Genomic DNA, 24,387 nt, shown 5'->3' with positions numbered 1-24,387 from the left:
GGGCCCGGGGGTCTCTCGAAATGATTCTCCATTACTTTGTATCTAATTATCTGTATTGTTACCGAATAGACGCTACTTGAGGGCAGGGATCCATTCGTTTTCACTTCGTTCTCCCAAGCATCTAGAACAACGACTGGCGCACTTTGGGCACCTACTACGTGCTTCCTCCATGGACTTGAATTTCCTGGCATTGCTAGCCCTTGTCTGGCCCCTTGCCCCGCCCCACCCGCAGCTCACTAGCTGGGCACTTTGTGAAGTGAGGATGTGTGGCTTTCTGGACTTTTGGCATTAAAAGTTCCAGGAAATTGCCCGGGGAGGGGGGAGGGGGGACTCCAACCCCGACCAGATCAAACTCCTTTGAACCAACGATGGGGAAAAGGCCCCGCTTTTCTCTCCCGTCTTCACCCCTTTCGGAATTTCTTCCCAGAGCTCTCCACCCGCCGCAGACACTTTGACTTTTTTTTTTTTTTTTTTTTTCCTTTCGAAATCAGCAGTAACATTTCTAAAGTCGTAAAAGCCTGATCTCCTCCCGCACGGTTTTTTTTAGTGCGCTGGCCCCTTGCTTGGTTTTATGGCCCAAACCAGGCTCAGAAACAAAAGCTGCCTCACAGCTCGGAGAGGGGCAGTTTCCCGGGGATGAATAATAGACAAGCGCATAAACAGAGGCGGGCAGAGCGAGGCGCAAAGACGGCGAGGAGAGCCGCCCTTCTCTCCCGGGAAGCTGCGCTCCCGCTCACACAGCAACATCCTTCCTCCCCGCCATAGCATCCCAGCTGGGGAAGTCTCTTTCTCCTCTAGACGAGTGCAGGGAGGGGAAGTGGAGGCTGGGGGGATGACAGGAGGAGCGCAACATAAGCAAGCCCCACTTCAGGCACTTACTGCCCAAAGCCACCCGTCTGTCTGCTAGGAAAGAGGGTGCCTTCCGCCAACATTCGGAAAAGAGCCTACTGTGTGCAGAGCCCCAGGGGAAAGTTTAAGGGAAAGGCAGAATTCCCAGGACCACCTTCTGCCAGAGGGTGATTTAAATCCTGGAGGATTGCACTGGATTAAGCTAATGACTCAAATTCACTTTTATTTGGCTACTTTGGGCCCCCAGGGAAACACTTTCCCTAGATTCGATCTCCCAACCTTCCTTTACCTCCGGCTAACGTGGGGGTTATCTGTTTGCACTCTAACCAGCGCTTTCACTTACGTGGGGAACTCTTATTGAAGGACAGCTCCCTCCAGAAGCTGCCGGGCCCTTTCTCCGCAGCTTCCAGTCTTGGATCCAGCCCCGTGTGTGTGTGTGTGTGTGTGTGTGTGTGTGTGTGTGTGTGTGTGTGCGCGCGCGTGCGTCTGTATGCGTGTGTGTGCGTGTGTGTGTGCGTGTGTGTGTGCGTGTGTGTGTGCGTGTGTGTGCGTGTGCGTGCGTGTGTGTGTGTGTGTGCGTGTGTGTGTGCGTGTGTGTGTGTGCGTGTGTGTGTGCGTGTGTGTGTGCGTGTGTGTGCGTGTGCGTGCGTGTGTGTGTTTGCGTGTTTGTGTGCGTGTGTGTGTGTAAGAGAGACAGAAAATAAAAAACAACCCAGAGAGATTTTGCAAGGCCATGATTGGTGTGCATCCTTTGCTTTTGAAGAGGACCCAAGAGCTCATGGGCTGATGTGTTGACGTACAGTGGAAATGGATTGAAGGCAGCTCCCCTTTAGCCAAACTCTCTCTTCCAGAGACACTGATGAGTCCAGTGTAAGAGAAAATTTAAGATGACTGACAATGGCTCGGGCTGCGGTGGATGACCTCGGTACCTTGGCTGTTTAACCGAGCTCAGAGCGCTCCACAGCCCCTGCTTCGGCTGCCTTCAAGGCCATTGGAACAAACTATTCTCTTCCATCCATTCCATGGGGGAGCTCTTCCCATGCCTGGGGCAGACACCACCTAATTCACTGATGGGTTTGAGACTTGGCTATTTCCCTCAACTTTGGTTTCGCTGGCCTGCTGACAGTTTACCTGAATGTGGCCACTGAGCATGCTACCAGAACCACAGATGAGAATTGGGTGACAGGGGACACCTGAAAAAGGATTCAGCAAATCCTCACCTAAGGGCTACACCCAATATCCCAATTAGATGTGAATTACTTAAGGGCAGGGACTGATTTTTCCTTTCTTTGCATCCCTAAGACTTGGCACAGCGCTAGACAATTTAAGTGCTTAATAAATGATTGTCGAATGACGTACTACCTCAGATAGTTTGGGGGTTTGAGTGATTCCTCTGCTGAAGTCATAATCATTTATTCTATTCCAATGTGTTTCTGTAGGGAAGGGGTGGTCCTGTCCAAGAGGCTCCTTTCACTATCCCACCCACAGAAACTCACAAGTCATTGTAGACAATTATCTAAAAAACTGGAAGTTTTTTATATTGGAATATGCTGAGCTTCAAAATTTCTAAATGTGAGGGAACAAGTGGGCAGAACAGAAGAGAAATGGCAAAAGGTTAAAGGGGTAATAGGGAGCTGTACCTTATTGCACCATTGAATGCCTATGCAGGGAAATGTGTGTGTCTCTGTGTGTTGTGTATGTGTGTGTGCATGTGTGTGTACACACACATAAATAGATAATATATATGGTATAAATATGTATATGTGTATCTCCTATTCTCACCACATGATTGGGTTACTTTCTTTTCCAACCATATTCTTCAATAATTAAGGCCAATCTTGAATGTAAATATATTACAGCCTAATTGTGTCGATCCTGATGCTCACTACTTCCCCCAGCCACAATTTGGATCTCTCAGGACCACAGTATTTGAAGATGTGCATGTTCAGTAAAATGTTTGTATTGAAAAGTTGAGTCTTCAATCCATGGAGTAGCTTGGAGTTACCTAAATGTAATAAATCCTAGAACTAAGCAGGAGAAAGAAGGAGACTGAAACTCACTTGTAAAATGCATGCTCACACATATATGTGTATGTATGTATATGTGTATACATGTGACATAAAAATCATCTGCATAGCAAACATTATACATATATGTGTGTACACATATATTTACATATATTTATTTATATGTGTATATATACATATACCCTATAGAAAATATATCTTTTGGAATAATCAAAATTTACTATCAGAAAAAATTAAGTCCATTAAAAAGAGATTCAATGTAAATTGTTAGCACTACTGTCTATCTACCCAGGTTACGTATACCTTCGGAATCTAATACTTAATGTGCAACAAGAAAATGGCATTTACACACATATATTGTATCTAGCTTATACTGTAACACATGTAAAATGTATGGGATTGCATGTCATCTAGGGGAAGGAGTAGAGGGCGGGAGGGGAAAATCTGGAAAAATGAATACAAGGGATAATGTAACAAAAATACTCATGAATATATACTGTCAAAAATTTTATAATTATAAAATTAAAAAAAGAGAGATTCAAACAGGTAAGCATTATTTGTCCTAGAGAGAAAGGGAGGGGGAACAGAAGAATGTTCTATAACATCTGGGCAGAACTTACCCTACACATTGATTCTTCCAAATTACATATTGCTGTTGCTTTTCAGTATGCCAATTTACTTTGCTCAATAGAAAGGAAGGATTGTCATTAGCTATTCTTTCATCTTAGTTGACAAAAGCCTTGGATAAAAATACATGACAGCATCCTTGTAAATGTGCACAGATATTGACCATTTCATTCTCTTTTTACCATCTTTTGGAAAGTAAGGTTAAAAAAAACCTGATAGAATGGTAAAAACTGATAGAATGATAAATGAAAAAAATGATAGAATTACACCATGAAATCTTGTTCTCTTCTTTGTTATTTACTAAATTATTTTTTCCTCTCCTTTTCATGAGGGCCTGCCTGGTGACCAGGTTACAAGAGAATATGAATGGAATGAATGTATAAATTTAATCTCATGAGATTAGAAAGGAGTATGAACAATTATGAGTGCAAGTGATTATACTTATCCCGTATACATGCAGGTATCCTACTGCAAAACCTGGATTCACATATGGATCATTTATAATTGACTGTTTTTCAAATTATCATCCAAGAGTTTCCCAGAGCATTGGAAGGGGAAATGACTTTCCCAATAACACACAGCCAAACTATGTCTGAGGGAGAATGAATCCAGGTCTTTCTGATTCCAGTCCAAGTTCTTCATGAGCATCTGATTTTATCCTGATTCTAATACTTTCTGTGTGATGTTGGGCAAGTCCAACTCTCAAGGTCTCAGTCTACAGATCTGGAAAATGAGTAATTTAAACTGGATGATCTTTGACTTTTTTCCCCTCTCTAAATCTATCATTCTGTTCTCTGATCCTGTGGTCTGCAGATATAATGTGAATCTACTTGTAGCACTAAATATTTATTATTATTATTATTATTATTATTTAGTTTTTATATTATGCTCTAAATTTTGGAAAGAACTTTATAAAAGTGATTTTATTTGATGAGATAATGTTAATTTGGGACTCTACAAAGGTGAGTCTTGTTGAATGCTTTCATGAAGTTCATTTAGGACACTTGGTTAGCTATAGTGGTCACAAGGCTATAGTGCTTTCTGTACAAACAGGACTTTCTGTCAAGTCCATGACTGATCTGTCATTTGATGTCAATTTCAGAGGTAAACTTAATATTGTGCTACTCCTGTCTTGGGAAAATCAGGGGTGAGAAGAATGTGGATCTTTGGAATTCTTTGAAAAAAAATGTCCTTTGGTTGGTAGAAAATTTGCTGACCTTTATCCCATATATTTTGGTATTGATTTCCAAATACTGCTCAGGATACCTACTAATGCTTAGAAGTTCAGCCCATAGGGGCCTTAAGAAAAAGAATTAAATTTGGGTCCATGCTCAATTCAAATGAATTTCTTTTTTTTTATTATTTTTTTTAAATTTTTTATTATATATATATATATTTTTATAATATTATCCCTTGTATTCATTTTTCCAAATTATCCCCCCTCCCTCTATTCCCTCCCCCCGATGACAGGCAATCCCATACAATTTACATGTGTTACAATATAGTCTAGGTACAATACATGTGTGTGAATATCATTTTCTTGTTGCACAATAAACATTAGAATCCGAAGGTACATGCAACCTGGGCAGACAGATATTAGTGCTAACAATTTACATTCACTTCCCAGTGTTTCTTCTCTGGGTGTAGCTACCTCTGTCCATCATTGATCAACTGGAAGTGAGTTGGATCTTCTTTATGTTGAAGATTTCCACTTCCATCAGAATACATCCTCATACAGTATTGTTGTTGAAGTGTACAGTGATCTTCTGGTTCTGCTCATTTCACTCAGCATCAGTTGATTTAAGTCTCTCCAGGCCTCTCTGTATTCCTCCTGCTGGTCAATTCAAATGAATTTCAATTCATTGTCTCAAAAAAAACCTTTAATATAACAGACATAGTGGGTTGTCTTTTTTTTTTAGCCTTTTAAATTTGATTGATCTTTCTAGTCTATTCTGAAAACCTCGAAATGCTTGAAAGGGTGATTTCTGAAGAGGATCACTAGTCATGATACTACAGACTATATTTCCCTTATCATTGGACACATCTGAGATTTCATGCTGGATTGGATGGCCTGACTCCAGTGAATTCAGGTTATTGTTAGGAAAAATGATTTGGACAGCTTGGAATGTGATGATCTGTCTCTTTTGGAGAGTCATTTGGGCAAGTAGGAAGAATACAAGTCATTTAATGAAAATCTTGAAGTGCCACTGGGCGTTGGAAAGGTTTCTGCAGATAGGGATGGTTTCAGAAAAAAAAAAATTGGCTAGGATTTTATGAATTGATGAAGAAGTCAACGATATTAGGAGAACAATTCTATATTTACAGCATGTTGCCAAGACAAACGATTTAGGAGTTCTATGCAAGACAATGATCAAATACAATGCCAGAGGACCCAAGGAAAAGCTACCTACCTCTAGATAGAGGGATGAACTCAGAGTCTAATCCAGACACATTTTATTCTGTTTTGTTGTTGTTGTTTGAGGGAAGTAGGGCCAATGAAGGACCTATTGTATTTTAAAATGCATAGTAATAACAGGGGTTGTGTTTTTCACTTTCTCAATTGGGATAAGGAAAGGTAGAAAGGATGGTGAATTTGAAAATAAAATGAAATGTTGAATTAAAAAAAATAATGGCGACTGAAGATTTGGGAAGAGAATTTCCAAAATACATATTCAATATTAACAAGGTTAAATTTTCTATGTTCCCATCAGAAACATTTTTATACTCCTTTTATTTTATTTTCTTTGAAAAGTATCATGGAAATGAGTAGGACCAGCAGATCATTGTATTCTTCAACAACAATACTATATGATGATCAATTCTGATGGATGTGGCCATTTTCAACAATAAGATGAACCAAATTAGTTCCAATAGAGCAGTAATGAACTGAACCAGCTACACCCAGCGGAAGAACTCTGGGAGATGACTATGAACCACTACATAGAATTCCCAGTCCCTCTAATTTTGTCCACCTGTATTTTGGATTTCCTTCACAGGCTAATTGTACACTATTTCAAAGTCTGATTCTTTTTGGACAGAAAAACAATTGTTTGAACATGTATACATATATTGTATTTAATTTATACTTTAACATATTGAACCCATATTGGTTCTGGGGTGTGGGGGGGGGGGGAAGGAGGGGAAAGATTAGAACAAAAGGTTTGGCAATTATCCATGTTGTAAAATTACCCATGCATATATCTTGTAAACAAAAATTATTGAAAGAAAGAAAGAAAGAAAGAAAGAAAGAAAGAAAGAAAGAAAGAAAGAAAGAAAGAAAGAAAGAAAGAAAGAAAGAAAGAAAGAGAAAAGAAAAGAAAAGAAAAGAAAAGTATCATGGAATCCACAACTGAACACAGGATTCATTATGCAACTTTTTTTTTTTGCAGAAAAATGACAAGATATTAGTGTTATAATGAGCACACACACACATGCACACACACACACATATCTGCATGTACACACAGAGAAACAACTTGGTGCCAGCATCTTAGGTAAGCACTTCAGAAACATTCTTCTGTCATTTAGTCTCATCTCTTGTTTGTTCTCGTAAAATTTTATAGCTACATCAAGCAACCAAATTAGCTCCAGGAAGCTAAGCATTAATAAACTCCTTTCTAAGCATAGAAGGTTAGATTAGCTCTTTCTCAGAGAGGCAAACACAGAGTTCAACAAAGGAAAGAGAGCATTTTCAGAAGCCCACATCTAGCCAATAATGTTTTATCTCCTATATTTACTAATGTTGATGATATCCAAGATCATATTTCAATACTGGATTATGGTACCAAATTCCTTTCCAAAAAATGCCACTAACAGAATCTTGGAAATGTGTCGTGTGGAATTAGAAGAAAATGGGCTCTCTCCCACCTTTGTCCTTGCATCAGAAAAGTCATCATGTTCTGCTGTTAGTTTATTAATCACTCAGTCATAAATGCATGCTTGTCAAGAGCCTACTATGTGCTAGTGCCAATCACTTGGCTAGTTTCTTACCAAATCATTTTGTCCCAAGCTGTTTGGACAGACAGCTGGCAGGGACCTCAGTGATCACTGAGTCAGACCCCACATTTTATATATAAGTAAATTGAAGCTCTGGAAGTGAAGGATCTTGCTCCAAGCCCTAGAGGAGGAGAGGAGGGGACAGTTCTGTGTGACCCCAGTGTCTATGAATTGCATTTCTCTCATTTAGAAAATTGTGAGAGGAAAAACTTAGGGACCAACATCAGAGGGTGGATTTTGTTTTTGTTTTTATTTTTAATTTTTACTGGTTTCACTTTTGATTATATAGAAATTAATCAGAGCAGATTTATAGATTTATTGGTATATTTGATGATGTGGTCTTAATTTCCAAGTCCAGTCTTTGATTTATACTAGTACGTAAATAGAATATTTATAAGACTTGTCAATTCTTTTTTTTTTCATTTTGTTATTAATTAAATCTTTTTTTTATTTTTCAAAACATGTATGTGGGCAATTCTTTAACATTAGCCCTTGCAAAACTTCTCACGGGCTTTTTAAAGGAGATATATGTTATATAAAGTGCTTTGCAAACCTCAAAACTCTATGAATTCAGGACTGACATTAAAATTTGCAAAGCACCTAAGGGCTATTGTTTCTTTAGAGTTTCTTAGTCATCCTGGGTAGAAGGTACTTCTGGGAAAGCCACAACCTCTTGTTCCTCATCTGTGAAAGGAACACAGTCAGGCTGATGTGAGGATCCAATTTGTTCATTATCATGTGTTGTTCTGGCCAGCCCTCCATACAAATGGTCCCCATTGTACATATGAAGAAATTGAAGCTCACACAGTCAGTCATGTGAGAAGCAAGACTAGAATCCAGGTTTTCTGCCCCCCAAACTGTGTGCTGATGCCAGACTGCCCCTGACGTACAAATGGTGGCTCTTGGGTGCTCCCACAAGAAGCGTGCTTCAGAGAAGAGTCCCAGAAAAGACACATGATGGGCAAGAGGGATGGATGGTACTCCCAAAGGACTCTGTCCTTTTCTCTGGGCCCTGCACGTGCTTTCTTCCCCCTCTCTCACAGTCAAGCCATTGCAGGCACCTTAGAGGATCACATCTGCCCTTTACCCCATCCCAACTTCCTGGCAGGAGGTGAGTGAGGAAGGCCGGAGGAGAGAGTAGGTGTGGGATTCAAGAAAATGCAGCCTGAGTCACTTGTTTTTTTTGGTTTTTTTTTTTTTTTTTGACCGAAAGCATCTTTGTGCCCAAGTCATTTCTGAGACGTTTAAAATGGATTGCAGCAATGAATCTGAAATGCGTGCACGGGCTTTTTCAGCACTTTCAAGCAATTATGACAATTCAGGTGGTTATGTAAATTACTCGATTCTTGTCAAATGACATAATTATGAAATGGTGGGGCAGAAACAGAACAGAATTGCATTGCTTTAAAGTAACTGATGCAATATAATGAGATGGGAGGGGGCTTTCTCCAGTCTTATTAGCATGCCCTTCCTTGGGCTCCCAAAGAGAAGAATCTGACCCCATTGGGTAATTTCCCCCAGATGGATGTATCAGGAGAAAGCAGAGGGCTCGAGTTCATTGATGAAACAATCCATTTCATTGGAGCTGACTCCTTCTCTTGTTTGGATTTGATTAAAATCTACATTTCCACAAACAATCCATTCGCACAGGACCATTTTCAAGGATTTTATCATTATTCCTAACAATTTATTTGGCACTTTGGGATCATGAAAACAGTTTGCAATTCATTTTAATCATGATTCATCATAGTGGCTTACAGTTATTCACATTTTCTAGATAGAAACATGCAGGAGCTTGAGAGGAAGGGGAGAGTCACCTCAGAGCAGGAGAAGGAGACTGAGGCTGCTGTAAGCAGTTAACTCATTGGCTCCCACATATCTGAACAGCAGACACAGCGTCAGGTAGAGAACTTATAGATATCTTAATTTATTCAAGCACCATGACAAAAGAGGAGACAGATGTAGTCATCTCTCTGAATTTTTAATTGGGTAGAAAAATTCAACGATTCCAGGATGTGCTTTGTGCCTGGAATAGAGGGCTTCCCTACCACTTCTGAGATTCCCGCCTCTCCTCCTGGGATTGAACTCTCTGGTTTGGAGTTTCTCCTTCCTCAATCATTGACTGGCATATTGCCAATGTATAACTTCCAATCTCACCTCTTTAAGGCAAGGACTGTTTCCTTTTCCCTCTATATTTGTTCAGGTTTAGCACAGGGCCTAGCACAAACTGAGCACTTGATAAATGTTCCTTGTATTGAGTTATGTTATAAGAATAAAATGGAAGGGAAATCAGAAACATGGAAAATATGATTTAGGATTCCAGAGTCTATTGGGGCAGAGGTGGAAGTGATAGATGCCCTTTTCTCTTACCAGTTTATACATGAACCTGTTCTAGAGCAGAATCATTCTCCATATTGGGGATTTGTAGTATTTTCTTCACCTAGCTTTTCTTGGGAGAGCCAAAGTGATAAAAGTGACACTAACACAGTAGATTTAATTAAGATCCAGGGATCTGCCCATTGTTGGCCAAATAGACTCCAAAGGCAGTTGGCCAGCAAGAAGATCCCCTGCTGGTGGCCTCCTCAACCCTGATACTTGTCTGGGTGAAAAGATCTCAAAGACTGTCCATAGTTTGTAATTGAGCAAGGAGTCACTTTCCCCAACTGGAATTTTGCTGAGATGGAAGAAACCTAGATCTTATCAGCTACCTTCCCACTGTTTCCTAAGTTTCTTCATGCTTTTTCATCTGTCCTACCTCTGAGCCCACCAGACAGCCTCTCCCCAGCACCTAATCTGCTTCTGTTCCCTGGGGATGTAGCCTAGCCCTTACTATCAGTCCCACTGCTTTGGTCTTTCCAGCTGTCCTGGATTCACTGTCTTTCCCATTGAGAGACAGGACTTTCTCTGTTTCTGTCTCCAGCACTCAGCTCAGTGCATGGAACATAACAGATCTTTAATGAATGAATTTGTACTTATTTCTTAATTCAGTAGTATAGAACACATGGTACATTCTTAATAACGCCTCTTGAGTTGATTGGCTTGAGATGGGATGTTCTAGGATGTCAACCCAAGAGCTCTAAGGGATACTCCATCTGTCCTGATAGGTACAATATGGTGACAAAGCCTGGATGATGTGCTTTGCACATGTCAATATACCACACAAATGCTACCCTCAAGGTCCAAACTAGTCAGACTCCAGATGAATGTCTCTGAGAAGGCTAACCCCAGATTCCATAGTCAAGCAATCGTAGTCTGGAGTCAATCAGGAACATCAGAGTTCAAAAATGCCACACACACTTACTAGCTGTGTGACCCTAGCAAAGAAAGCTATTTAAAGCTCTATCTGCCTCTGTTTCCTTAATTATAAGAAGTGGGTAATAACAGACTCTGCCTCCTAGGGTGGTTGTGAAAATCAAATGAAATAACATTTGTAAAAGATTTAGCGCAATCTCTGGTACATAGTGTAATAATAATAATAATAATAATAATAATAATAATATGTATAACATTATTGATTACATAGATTTCCCAATTTTAGATGGCCAGTAAACTATAGAAATAAAGATGTCTGTGGGCTTCATTCTATTTGGCTATTTCTGCTAACAAAGTAAAGTGTGTCGAGAAGTCACTTATCGCCAACATGTGTCTCATGTGGTCACTGGTGATCCTGTGTAAGAGGTTGGGAAGAAGAGGTTCCAAAGATAGAACTGGACCATGTCCTGACCGGGGAGGGGTCACCAAGATGCTTGGTGCCTATAGAATGAGATGAAGTAGACCAATCCTTGGGGGACTGTATCCCAAACTAACAAAGTGTGTGATACATGGTGGGATCTTAATAAATTCCTATTTCATGAATGAAAAAGAGTTCTTTCCACCTGTTGAAAAAGTCAAGCAAGCTGGTCTTAGGATACCCTCAATAAGCAACACATTTCTAGCTAAATTATTTTAATCGGTTCTAATAATTGATAGGAAAAACAAATGATGAAGACAGAAGAGTTTTCTTTTGTCAAGATATATCCTCCACTTACTCCATATTTTCATCAGTTTTTTGTGGTAGTGGTGTTTTCATTTGGGGGGGATTTTGTTTTTTTGTGGTAAAGGGTGATGAAGGAGTGAGCAAAAAATGTTCAGAAAACTGAACAGATGTCCATCATTTGAGGAATGGTTGAATAAGTAATGGTATATGGATGTAATCGAATATTATTATTCTATAAGAAATAACAAGCAGGCTGATTTCAGTAGACCATGGAAACACGTGAACTGAGATGAAGTGAAATGAATAGAACCAAGAGAACATTGTATGCAGCAATAACATGATAATAAAATGATTAATTCTGCCAACAATAAGATGATTCAAGCAATTCCAGTAGACTTTGTGAAGGAGGGAGCCATCTGCATCCAGAGAGAGAGAACTGTGGGGCCTGAGTGTGAATCAAGACATAGTCGTTTCACCATTTTGTTGTTATTCTTGTTTGCTTGTTTTTTTCTTGTGTTTTTTCTTCTTTCACCTTGTGATTTAATTTTTCTTGCAAAGCATGATGAATGTGGAGATATGTTTTAAAATATATTGGATACTTGCTGCCTATGGGAGATGGAGGTGGGGGGAAAGAGAAAAATTTGGAACACAATGTTTTGTAGAAGTAAAAATTTATCTTTGCATATATTTGGAAAAATAGAAGCTATTAAAAAAGTCATCCAGACTTGTAATTTGGTGTAGACGACTGCCTTTTTCAAGCAGACTTGTGAGTCATTTTTAATCAATAGTCACAGAAATTTAGAGATTTAGTGGTTTACTCAAGGTTCCTGAATCGGTATAAGTCAGAGATGGGACTTGAACCTTGATTCCCAAGCCAGGCCTTTTATCTGCTAGACTGATGGACCCTTTCATTAGTTAGAAATATCCTAAATCTTTCTGCTTTAAAATGGGTTTTGTAAGTATTATTATGGAAAGGAAAGTTGGCCAGCTGATACTCACCATTTCCCTCTTTTCCCCACCCTTTTGGTCTCTGGAGATTTAATCAACTGTACATTATGACAATAATTTATTTTCAGATAAAGAACAATATAGTGATCTTTCAGAATCAAATGATCTTCTTTTTACTGCTTTTTGGAGTCTATGTTAAAAAAAATGAATAGCTCAGAGCCCCCAGCTTGGAAAATCACCTGCATTTGGGCAGAAGTTTGTCCATCTGTCTTAATTTAAATATATGTTTAGCTCTGCATCAACTTTAGTATTTGAGGTAAAAACCCAGGATCCTAGAAATATTTGGAATAAGAAAATGGGTAGAACATATAACAGTGTCTATTAATGAGCGAGCAAACACAGGTAATGGAAGAAAAATTGGGGAAGACCAATCCTCTTCATGGAAGTTACCTGAAGTGGTGGGTGACATTGGTAACTTCAGTCCACATTTTCTTTTCTTTTCTTTTCTTTTTTTTATTATATCTTTTTATTTACCAGATATATGCATGGGTAATTTTTCAGCATTGACAATTGCCAAACCTTTTGTTCCAATTTTTCCCCTCCCCCAGATGGCAGGTAGACCAATACATGTTAAATATGTTAAAATATATGTTAAATACAATATATGTATACATGTCCATACAGTTATTTTGCTATACAAAAAGAATCACAGTCCACATTTTCTTTTCTGAGTTGCCAGTAGCCCTCTTTAATCTCTCCTTTCTTTCTGGCATGTTTCAAATTTACTTCTTTTTTTTTTCTCCTTCCTATTGCTCTGTGCTATAAATTCCTCCTGCATCGCCTCTTAAGATTTTCTTGTACCTCTATTTTGTCTTTAAATTTTTTTATGTCTTTTTAAGAACTCCAGGGTAGCTCAACTCTCCCTTTTGGTTCACAGTCTCAAGTCAAAGCTGATACAGAAGAATTTCAAATACCAGGATGTTAGTCCATTCTCCAACTTCTTTTACACTGTGTTTTTTGCTTGGTTTTATGGCCGATGTGAGGAATGTTTTCATGTTCTTTTCCTTGTAATTAAAAGTTTCAAGTTGTTCAAAGAATCTTAGTACTCCCTATCTTAGATTTTTACAAAATGAACCTCCCTTCTTTCATTAGAGAGGTGAAGGACAACAGACATGGAACATGTGTTTAGTCAGGGTGGCAACAGTGTTTATTTAATTGGGAATTTTGCTTTCTATATCACAAAGAAGATAAGTGGACACAGGAGGAGATTCGTATACCTGTTAAGCATCAGGATGGCAGTTTTGTGTTCTTGAGTCTTTCAGTCATGTCTAATCCTTACGGATCCCATTTGGGGTTTTCTTGGCAGATACTGGAGTAGTTTGCTATTCCTTTTCCAATTCATTTTACAGATGAAGAGATGAAGACAGCTAGGGTTAAGTGACTTACCTAGAGTCACGGAGCCCATAAGTGTCTGAGGACTGATTTGAATTCAGATCTTTTGACCCCAGCTCTGGCAATCTATCCACTGTGCTACCTAACTACCCTAGTTGTTATATATATTGTGTGTGTGTGTGTGTGTGTGTGTGTGTGTGAAAGAGAGAGAGAGAGAGAGAGAGAGAGAGAGAGAGAGAGAGAGAGAGAGAGAGAGAGAGAGAGAAGAAAAACAAAGAGGAGGAGGAGGAGAAAGAGGAGGAGGAGGAAGAGGAAGGGAAGGAGGAGAATGGGAGGCCCATAGTTTTCTCAATCAGAGGTCATACCCATGGGGGTCCCTTTCTAACAAAGCTTCCATCCTTTGATCTTTTTGATTAGGAATAACATTGTCATTTAGGGACATACATTTAGGAACATACAGGTTTGTTTCCCAGCTCAGTGCCAGGGACAGAATTGGGTAACTGAAAACCATGCTGCTCTTTGTACTGCTAAGGTTTTTACTGATTCCCACAAAGGAGGCAGTCACCCTCCAGCCTGACTTGGGTCCCAATTTATTGTTATATGAGTAGAAAGAGCTAGTCATGTTTGGGTGATGGTAATTATGAGCCAAATGCATTGTGGGAAAACTACAATCATCTATGTGAGCACAGGTATATGGGCATACCTTATTAATGTGATCCCAAAGCTATTGTCAAACTGTTCCAATTGGATTTAGTGTCTTGTATTAGAGACGTGTTTTTTTTTTCAAAAACAGTCTTGAATTAAACCCCCAATCACAACAGATGACCACCGAAGCTTCCTACCCTCACCTACAGGGTTAATTTCTCAAATTAATTCCCAGCATGCTGCAGTGGGCAGGGTCTGACGTTGCCAAGGATGTCAAGTAACAACTTAGCCTTTGTCCGACAATGCTGTTAGCCTCCTGCTCCACTTCCTCCAAATTGAGGAAATGATCAGTAAGACCAGCTGCAGCTGTTCCTACTCCTTTTGTTGATACACCAGTCATTTTCCTTTGCAAGGGGAGAGTAGAGAGAAAATGATAGAGACAGACAGAAAGAAAGGCAGAACATACAGAGACAGAGACACAGAGACAAAGACAGAGACAGAGAGACAGAATGCAAAAGGGTTCTGCATTCATTGGAAATGGGGAGCCACAGAATTTATGACATAATAAATCATATCTTCAAATTAAAAAAATTCCTGGGGTATTAAATCTCTCCATATTCCTATATGTCTCTGGATGGATCTCTGTGTGTGTGTGTGTGTCTCTCTCTCTATGCTTTCCTCTCTCTTCCCCTTCCCCTCCCCTTTTTCTGTCCCTCTCCTTCCCTGCCTCCTCCATCTCTCTCTCTTCACTTTCCTCTCTCTCTCTCTACTTAAAAAGCCCCAGACTCCCTGAAGCCTTCCTGTAGAGAGGATAGCCCACCAGTTGTTCACTCATTTCAATTGTGTCCAACTCTTCCGGACCCTGTGTGGGGTTTTCTTAGCATAGACATTGAGGGAGTTTTGCCATTCCCTTCTCCAGTTCATTTTACAGATGAGAAAACAGAGGGAAATAGTGACTTGCCCAGGATCACACAACTGGCAAGTTTCTTTCCTGAATCTAGGGCCAGCACTCTATCCACTGTGCCATCTCGCTATCCCTACCCAAGATACCTTAAGATTTAGTAAATATTCTTAAAATGAAAAATCCTTTCTTAGCTTGAAAGGCACAATTGTTTCCTGACAGAAGCCAGAAATGGTGAAAGTTTTCACCCTGAGTTTTGACTTTGGCTCTGCTCCACACCACCTTGCTCACACTGAAGGCCTCGTACTGGGACCCTCTCTCTCTCCTCACTGAGTTCTCTTCCCACATCCTTTACTGACTCAGCACCCATTTCATGTACTCCCATTCTATACTTGTCCTGCACGAATCGGATCTCATCATTCCCGTAAATTCATAATCTCATAAATTCATCGATTTAGAGCTAGAAAGGATGTTAGAGATCCTCAAGCCCAATTTCCTTATTGTAGAGATGAAAGGTGAGAAAAGTGAAAGCAGGATGGGTAAGTGGGTTGTCCAGCTCTTATGGCTTATAAGAGTATTTGAATCCACATCTTTTTTTGACTTCAAAAAGCACTATTGTATCTCCCATTGCTTCTCTAAGCACATGGACCAGAATTCCAACCCAGGCAGGCAACCCTGAGTCATCACCCAATGACCATCATTAGATATGCACATTCCCATTTCCACAGTGCAATCCATGCTCTACTCAGCTGTCAATTTAATCTTCCTAAAGTGCAGGTGTGACACATCCAGCCCCTCACTACTCAATAACATCCAATGCCTCCCTGTCCCCCTCTGGGTTGAAAATAAATCTTCTGTTTTGTGTCAAAGCCCTTCAGAGCCTCCCCCTCCTTCTGTGGCCCTTTTTTGCCTTACTGAGTGTTTCCACTGTCTTTTCCCTACTTCCTCATCTGCCTTCAAGTCCCAACTAAAATTACATCACATACAGGAAACTTTTCCCACCCCCTCTAAATTCTAGTGGTTTCCCTCTTTTAATTATGCGCCCTTTATATAATCTGTTTGTACATAGTTGTTTGAATGGCACCCCTCCTCCATTACATTGTGAGCTCCTTGAAGTCAGGGATTGTCAGGGAGACAAGTCCTATAGTCCTTGGGGGAGGAAGGAAAATGAATGGTCATATTATTTCCACTACTGGAATCCTACCTATTTCTGATGGTAAATATTTGTCTGATCCCATGAGTATTCAATCCTCTCTTCCTCCTCCAGCAATGAAGGATATTTATATCCTGCCCATAAGAGTCTAGAACTTGAAGTGAAGAAGACTTGTCGTTTCATACAATGACTATTTCTTCAACCCTTGGCAAGTGACTAAAACTCTCTGACTTCTGGTCTCCTTTTCTATAAAATGGGAGTAATAATTTTCCCTATCTCCTAGGGTAAAGGGAGATCATATTTGTAAAGTGCTCTGCAAATTTCAAAGCACTCTAGGATGCAAGTTATTGTGGTTATGATTATTTTCTGTAAATTCCTCACATGAAGAACAGTCTGTTTTAATCTTAAAAACTGAATAAGTTGCTTGTTATGACCCAGTTAAGAAAGGCTCTTTGTCTAATTCACTTAGATGATCTTGGAAAAGTCTTCTCTCTTTGGGTCACATTTTTCTCACTGGTGTAAGGAGACGGATGAGCTAGATGCTTTCTGGAGACTTTCCCAGCTCTATGACCCAAGGATCTTCTGATCCCTGGGACCTAGCCTTGTCCTTTCATAAATTTCAACATTTACTGGATGTTCATTGGGTAGGGTTGGATTTTCTTCCAACAGAAAATGAATTTTGGAGGATTCATCAATATGGGTAAGAAGGGAGTTTCTACAATACCCCTTCAGGCAGCTTCTTAGAGCAGATGTTTTGTACAGGATGAAATAAATTCCTCGAACATTAGAAGTGCCTTTTGTAAGCTAAATAAAGATACTGAGATGGAGTCCAAAGTGTTTCTGTCACAGGCTGATCACCTGGTGTTGTCTTTAGGTGAGAGGATAATTGTTTTCTCAGTCTGCTATAGGGTGACCTGAATTACTTGCTTTGAAATAGATCAGGATATTAGATTGTGGATTCTCTACCCACCTCAGAATTTGCTACCTGGATGGCCAACTCATATTTTTTTCATAGAGAAAATACCTCTTGGAACTTAATTAGACTCAAGTGATGGATTAATCAAAAATTATTTTTAAAATCATTCCTTTTGTTTAAAAGAAAATCTTCCTTTTGCCAGTCCTCACATTAGTTTTTTAATGTTCTGCTGTTATCCCCTAATTTTAATATTCTACATGACACTTAAAAATAATATTTTAAGTCATGACAGGAGAGAATATTGATTTTGCTTATATATAACCTCCTTAACATGCACATGCCAGATGGGGCTTCGTATCAGGTCAGAAACTAATGAAGGAATATAGGTTTAAATCTAAGACACAAGAAAAGATGAGTAACTGGGAATTACATATTTGTAATAGCGACCCCCCCTCCAATTCACCCCATTTGTAATAGTTTCTGATACACTTCTGTCTACTGTAGGTGAATTTATTTGTCCTCCTTTCCCTTCTCTGGTACATTGTTGGTGTTGGGAAAGGTTATTTATGAGGGGATCAGACCTATTCTCAATCCCCATATCTTGGTTAGCCTGGCAATAATTTGACCTTCAGATGTTTTAAATTAGAGAGAGGCGAGTTCATCAGCGACTGGAAGGCATAGAGACAAAAGGAAGATTCAAGCTCTTAGAGAGTCTGGTATTTTTGCCCCATTAAGAAATTAATTCAAAGTGTAAACTGTCCTCTTCTGCAGAGATTTTTTTTTTGATGAAACATGAGCACCTTTTGTAGTTTTTGAATTGGAAGAGCTAAGTGCTCGAAAAGGCTGAGGCTAGAGTGGTTGTGTGTTTGTGTGTGTGTATCTGTGTGTCTGTGTGAGTGTGCACATCACACACTTCATAACATACAGATGCAAACACATAGCCATGCACTCACCCTCCTCTATTCCTTTTGATCCTCCTCGGGAGTGCTCTCAGGTCCCATCTCCTAAGTCTGTCCCATGCTGAGCTGCCTTCCCAAAATCAGGGACACAAGAATGACTGGATCTTTGGATCATTCCTTTGTAGTAAGATAAAGACAAAGGACCATTCCCTGCTGTCCCTAATTTCTTCCACCCATGAACTGGCTTCTTTTACTTCTCCTATGTCTGAGTGACAGGGAAGGGTCTCTCGAGAGTCCAAGATGGGGAGAACCTGTGTTTTTGATCTGTTAAGAACTTTCAAAAATAGCCTATAACAGAACCAGGCTTGAAACCCAAGTTTTCATTGAACCCCCTCTCCAAATAATGGCTTGAGATCTCTAACTCGTCCTCAGCCTCAGGAGGCAAGACTACAGCTGTGGTTGCTAAGTCTCTCAGTTGCATGGCATCCCTCTAAAAGGGACCCTCAGATAACTGGGCAAGAAGGATCCAATCAGAAGTTGAAAACTTCTTCCATTCTCTCTCTTAAATTTGTGATCTTTAAAAGTGCACTCACCCACCCACCCCTCACTTCTAACCCTGGGCATTTCTTGCTGAGCTCAAGTGACAAGATTATGAGGCACTCTATACTCATCATTTCTAGGATCCTCAAAGAATCCCAGGGGGAGATATTATGAGTATAATAAAAGTCATTTCTTCAGATGCGACATGGCTTGCTCAGAATGGCTCATATGATATGTTTGGAACCCAGTTCTCTCCCAATGTCACCAATAGTCACTCTACTTCAGTCCCCCATCTTGTTAGAACAATAGAAAATAACAATCGCCTAAGGCACATCAACAGACTTTGTATCAGGGAAAAGAATTTAGAAAAAAAATGAAAATAAATGTTTGTTGTGAATACAGTTGCCTTGCAGAGGCAAACTCTAGTCTAGGTATCCACCTTCGGATTGTATATAGACTTGGGGATTGGAAGTCACCCCCCTAAGAAGAGATTTCTGGGCCTGTGAAGAAGAGGTGGCTCCCATCTCTCAGACTCACTGGCAGATTTCCTCCAGACTTTTAGCTTTGATTGGTCTGGCAAGGAATAAAGAGTTGGCTCCATCCCCTCTGTTTCTCAAACTGGTTAATATAGAAACTCTCTTCTTGCTGAAAGAATCAGCCCCTACATTGCAAACCTCGGGGATCCTTTTGTTGTCATGGTGACAAAGTGGTGAACAAAAGAGTCTTAGGACATAAGAGCTAGAAAGCACCTTCGGCCATCAAGGTCCAAGTCTCTAATATGACACAAGAGGAAGCTGAGTCCCAGGCAGATTGAACATTTTGCTCCAGATCACACAGCTAAGGTCGGGGTTCCATCAAAATCCAATAGACAAAAGCCAACAATGATTTCTTGGCTTCATCATAAATGGGACTGGGTGATTGTAATCTACTCTCCCCAACATTTTTCTTGATGATTCTAATAACAATAGCTAATTACAAATTACAATTAATTATAAAAACTAACCCTTATGTAGCACTTTGCGGTTTGCTCAAAAGTGTTCAATGCATCCCTGTGAGATAAGTGTCCCATTATGCCCCTTTCACAGATGAGGAAACTGAACGAGGTGTTCCCTGACTTGGCTAGGATCACACAGCCAGGATTTCTATCAGCAGGCAATGTGGAATGAAGATATAGAAAGAATTTTAAACTTGAACATGGTAGGACCTGATTTCTGATGGAGATTGTGCCACTTGATAACAGCATGACCTTGGACAGCTCTCTGGACTTCAGATTGCTGCCATGGAAAGTGAAGGGACTGACCTGGGTGCCCTAGAAGGCCCTGTTAGCTACAAATCTGATTCTGTTCTACTGTGGATAATACCCATGATGACCCACTATTTAAGAGTAGTTTTTAGGACTTGAACACTAAAACATGCCTCACCCCTACCGTTCAGAACCACTGCCTTGCACAGAAGATGGGCTGGCTGCTCTTCCTCCTCCTCTTCCTTCTCTTCCTTTTCTTTTCTTCCTCCTCTTCCCCTCTTTGTCATCCTTCTCTTCCTTTTCTTTTCCTCCTCCGCCTCCTTTTCCTCTTCCAGCATCCTCCTTCAATAGCATCATCAGGATTGTTAGTTACTGTCCTTGAAAAATCAGACAAAAGCAATCTATTAAATCTCTTATTTGGGGGCCAAGAAGGAGTCAGACGCTTCCCTCACTCCACAGAGGCTGGGCCGCCCCCCTGCTTCTGCCCCTGTTCAGCCAGGTGTCTCTCCTCCAGGCTGGGCTGCGGGCAGGGCTCTTGGAGCTGCAATCCTCCTCAAAGAGAGGCAGATGTGAGCCATTGAGATGATTCCTCTCGCACCTGGTCCTGGAGGTGTGAACTATGCCAGTTCAGTCCCCCCAACACAGATGTTCATGTTGTCCCAATTTGCCTCTAGCCCATTTTGGGTGCTGCTCAGCTTTGCCACTGCTCACATAAATACTGTAATCCAAAGACCACCCATTTATTAGTGCACCTGCATCTTCAACAGGGCTGCTTCCTCCTTTCATCCTTTTCAATGTCTGCACAACATTAAAAAAGGGGGGAGCGCCAAAAACCTCAAAGCACACAAAGACGTATCCTTGTTAAGGAGAGATGAGTAACTTTCCATAGTTGTCAGAGCATAAAATAAATTAATAACGAAAGATATTTGGGAATAAAAGGAAAACTATTAAACTAGTTTATGGTACATGTCTGGGCCCCCAATAAAGGGATTTGTGATTTTTTTTTTGCATTGTGGGAGTGAAAGAAGGAGGAGATGAGCACTTACTGTGTGCCAAAGAGCATACTAAGCACTATGGGGTTCACTGGTCTCTCTCTGTCTCTCTGTATCTCTCTTTCTCTCTCTCTCTCTCTGTCTGTCTCTCTCTGTCTCTGTCTCTCTGTCTCTCTGTCTCTCTCTCTCTCTCTCTCTCTCTCTCTCTCTCTCTCTCTCTCTCTCTCTCTCTCACACACACACACACACACACACACACACACACACACACACACACACACACAGCCTTCTCAGTCTTTTTAAACCAACCTATGTCCCAGGGTCCCTCTGCACCCACACAGGTAGTAGAGATTAATAGGATTCCATTTTTTTTTTGGGAACCCACCTGCACACAGTGTTCCAGACCTGGCCTGAAAGGAGGGAAAAGAGCAGTCCTGTTGTCGCTTTATTTGCCAATATGATGCCACTGTAGAAATGCCCATTGTGGTTGTTGCCACCGTTATCATTATCACAGTCATCTCCTCATCTTGCTCCCTGCATTCTAGCCATTTTTCTCTTCTCCCGTCCTCCTCAGTCTTCGTCTCTCCGGCTGGTCTCTGGCTCAGGTTGGTGAACTTTCACCTCTTCTTATCTAGAATCAAGTCTCCACATCACCTCCAGGCCATTAGAAGCATGCCCTCTCCCAACTGTTACCCCCTTCTCCTGACCTCTTCCTTCCAATACAATGTAAGCTCTTTGCTGGCAGGGCTGGTTTACTGTTGTGGATGCATTTGTATCTGCAGAACTTAGCCAAAGTGCCTGGCACTGAGTAAACATTAAATGACTGACAGAATGAGTGATACACTTACTACGTGCTTGCTATGAACCAAGCACTGAGCTAAACCCAAATAATGTTAATACAATCTGTCTGTCTGTCTATCCATCCATCTGTCTATCCAGCTAGTCATTTATTCATCTTTCTATCTACCTACCTATCTATTTATATATTTATCCATCCATCCATCCATCCATCCACCCATCTCTATCCTAGCTAATCTATCTCTCTATCTATCCTATCTACCTATTTATCTATTTATCCACTCACCCATGCATCCATATCTTTATCTATCTATCTATCTATCTATCTATCTATCTATCTATCTATCTATCTATCCATCCATCCATCCATCCATCCATCTATCTATCTATCTATCTATCTATATATCTATCTATATATCTATTTATCTACCTACCTACCTACCTACCTATCTATTCATCCATTTTTCTTAACTATCTAAATTCAGGCCACAATCATGCTGTCCACATTACACAGTAGATTCACAATGAGGTTTCGGCCCACTAGAATCCTCAACCCTTTTTTCAGACCCATTGCTACTGTCACATTAAGACTGAAATATGGGGAAATGACTAGGGTCTGGGTTCAGAGGACCTGGCTGGAAATCCTCCCTGTGTGTGTCAGGGAAAGCCTCAGTATCTTCCTCCATAAAAGGAGCAAGCCTGACTAGCTGGTGTTCATGCCCATGCCCCTGTTGTCCATCCTTGTTTCTGCCTATTATACACAGGTGGGCTAGGGGTCAGGCTGCTCCTTAGAGAGTGCCCCAGTGCCTGCCCTGATGTCAGAGCCTGCCTCTTGCTCTAACACAGAATGGTTCTCTCCCACAAAAGCGCTATATGTAGACACCGTTTAACTTGGCAGAATTCCAAAGTGCAATCATGGCTGATTATCTTCTTCCCTTATTAAGGGATCTGCCTCTTTAGGATTTTTCCAGTTTCATATTTTTCATAAATAGGGTCCACTGGGAGGGCGATTAACTTAAACCCCAGTGTGTGTGTGTGTGTGTGTGTGTGTGTGTGTGTGTGTGTGTGTGTGTGTGTGTTGTGTGTGTGTGTATGTGTGTGTTGTTTTCTTGTTTTACTTATTTTACCAATGAGGAAACTGAGGCAAATGGGGTAAAGTGACTTGCTCAGGGTCACACAGCTAGGATGTGTTTGAGGCCACATTTGAACTCAAGAAAATGCAATTTCCTGATGAGGCTCAGTGCTCTGTGTTCCCCATAGCTGATCTTGCCCTTTTAAGTACAAAAGCCAAGATCTGAACACACCATCCTTTTTCTATTATAACTTTGATCAGATATCAAGACTAAATGGCACTCCCTGCTAAGGGTTGAGAAAGCTTCTCACCGGGACCCAGGGATGTAGCCTTATTTCCCTTCCTCTTAATTCTGATCACACTGGACTCCTGAAAATCCCAAGTCCTACCCGGTCAGTTCCCACTGTTGTGCATCCCACCCACCTTTCCCATTTTCAGAGATACCTGCTAGGTGGGTTCCTGTTCCCACGGCCCAGCTCTCACTCTTCCTGTCACTTTGTTTGAGACTCTTCTTTAAATTTATCAGCTTGTCCTGCATCCCACTTATTGCTGTTCATGTCATCACCCCTATTAGAGTTCAGATTTTCTGGAAGGAAACAAGAGAACTAGGCAACAGACATTTATTAGACACTTCCTGTTTGTTATGCACAGATTCCTATACAAGCAGAAAGAAAGACTGTCCCAACTTTATAAGAACACACTAACTGAAGGAGCTAAATAAAGGAGAGGGAAAAGACATGGGTGGGAGGAAGGAGGAAAAGGAAGTCTGGCCAATCTGCATGGCTTCCCAAAATGGATGCCCTAGAAGGAAGTCTTCAATGCGAGAAAGGCCCCTGGTGTGGCAGAGAGATGTTTTAGGCTGGTAAGGCCCAGGGTCTGAGGTACATTCTGGGGTGAAAGGCAACTTAGGAATGACCGAAAATCCAGAATCAAGGCATCATCAGGAGGAAAAGGAAAGTTAGCTGGCTTGGGCCCCTCCATAAAATCTCACCGATGGAGAAGTCAGCCAAAGGAGACGGGTACGCCCCAGGGGGACGAGGCTCCAGGGGGAGAAGATCTGAGTTGCTTCCTAGAAGATCCAAGGCTCCTGCAAGCAGGAATTATAGGATTTTTCATCTGCATCGCCTGGATCAGTGTCTTGTCAGCCCTTATCAAGCACTTAAATAGCTGGTAACCACTGGGTTGCAAAGAACAAAAGGCTGGGTCCTAGGTCTCCAAGAATCCAGGATAACCAGGAGAGGTGATATGCGCACAAGGGAACAAAAACCAAACAAACAAAACCAACATAAGATCCCTTTGGGGGAAGGCACTCGCCACTTTGAGGAACAGAGAAGTTCATGTCAAAGCTTTCCTAAAAGGAAACCAAGGGTTCTAAGAACCAGAAGTAGGGAGGGCATGGAGGCCCTCAAGGCA

General features: G+C 40.9%; 1 protein-coding gene across 4 annotated transcripts in view; it reads left to right on the top strand.

Moving 5' to 3' along the window:
- DGKB (diacylglycerol kinase beta) overlaps window positions 1-24,387 on the top strand; it is a 675,591-nt gene that overhangs the window by 605,924 nt on the left and 45,280 nt on the right. The gene's annotated exons all lie outside the window — the stretch shown is intronic.

This window comes from Sminthopsis crassicaudata, chromosome 5, assembly GCF_048593235.1.
Source record: "Sminthopsis crassicaudata isolate SCR6 chromosome 5, ASM4859323v1, whole genome shotgun sequence".
Lineage (NCBI taxonomy): Eukaryota > Metazoa > Chordata > Mammalia > Dasyuromorphia > Dasyuridae > Sminthopsis > Sminthopsis crassicaudata.
Note: the sequence above shows the minus strand (reverse complement) of the source record. Positions and strands in the feature narration are given on the sequence as shown.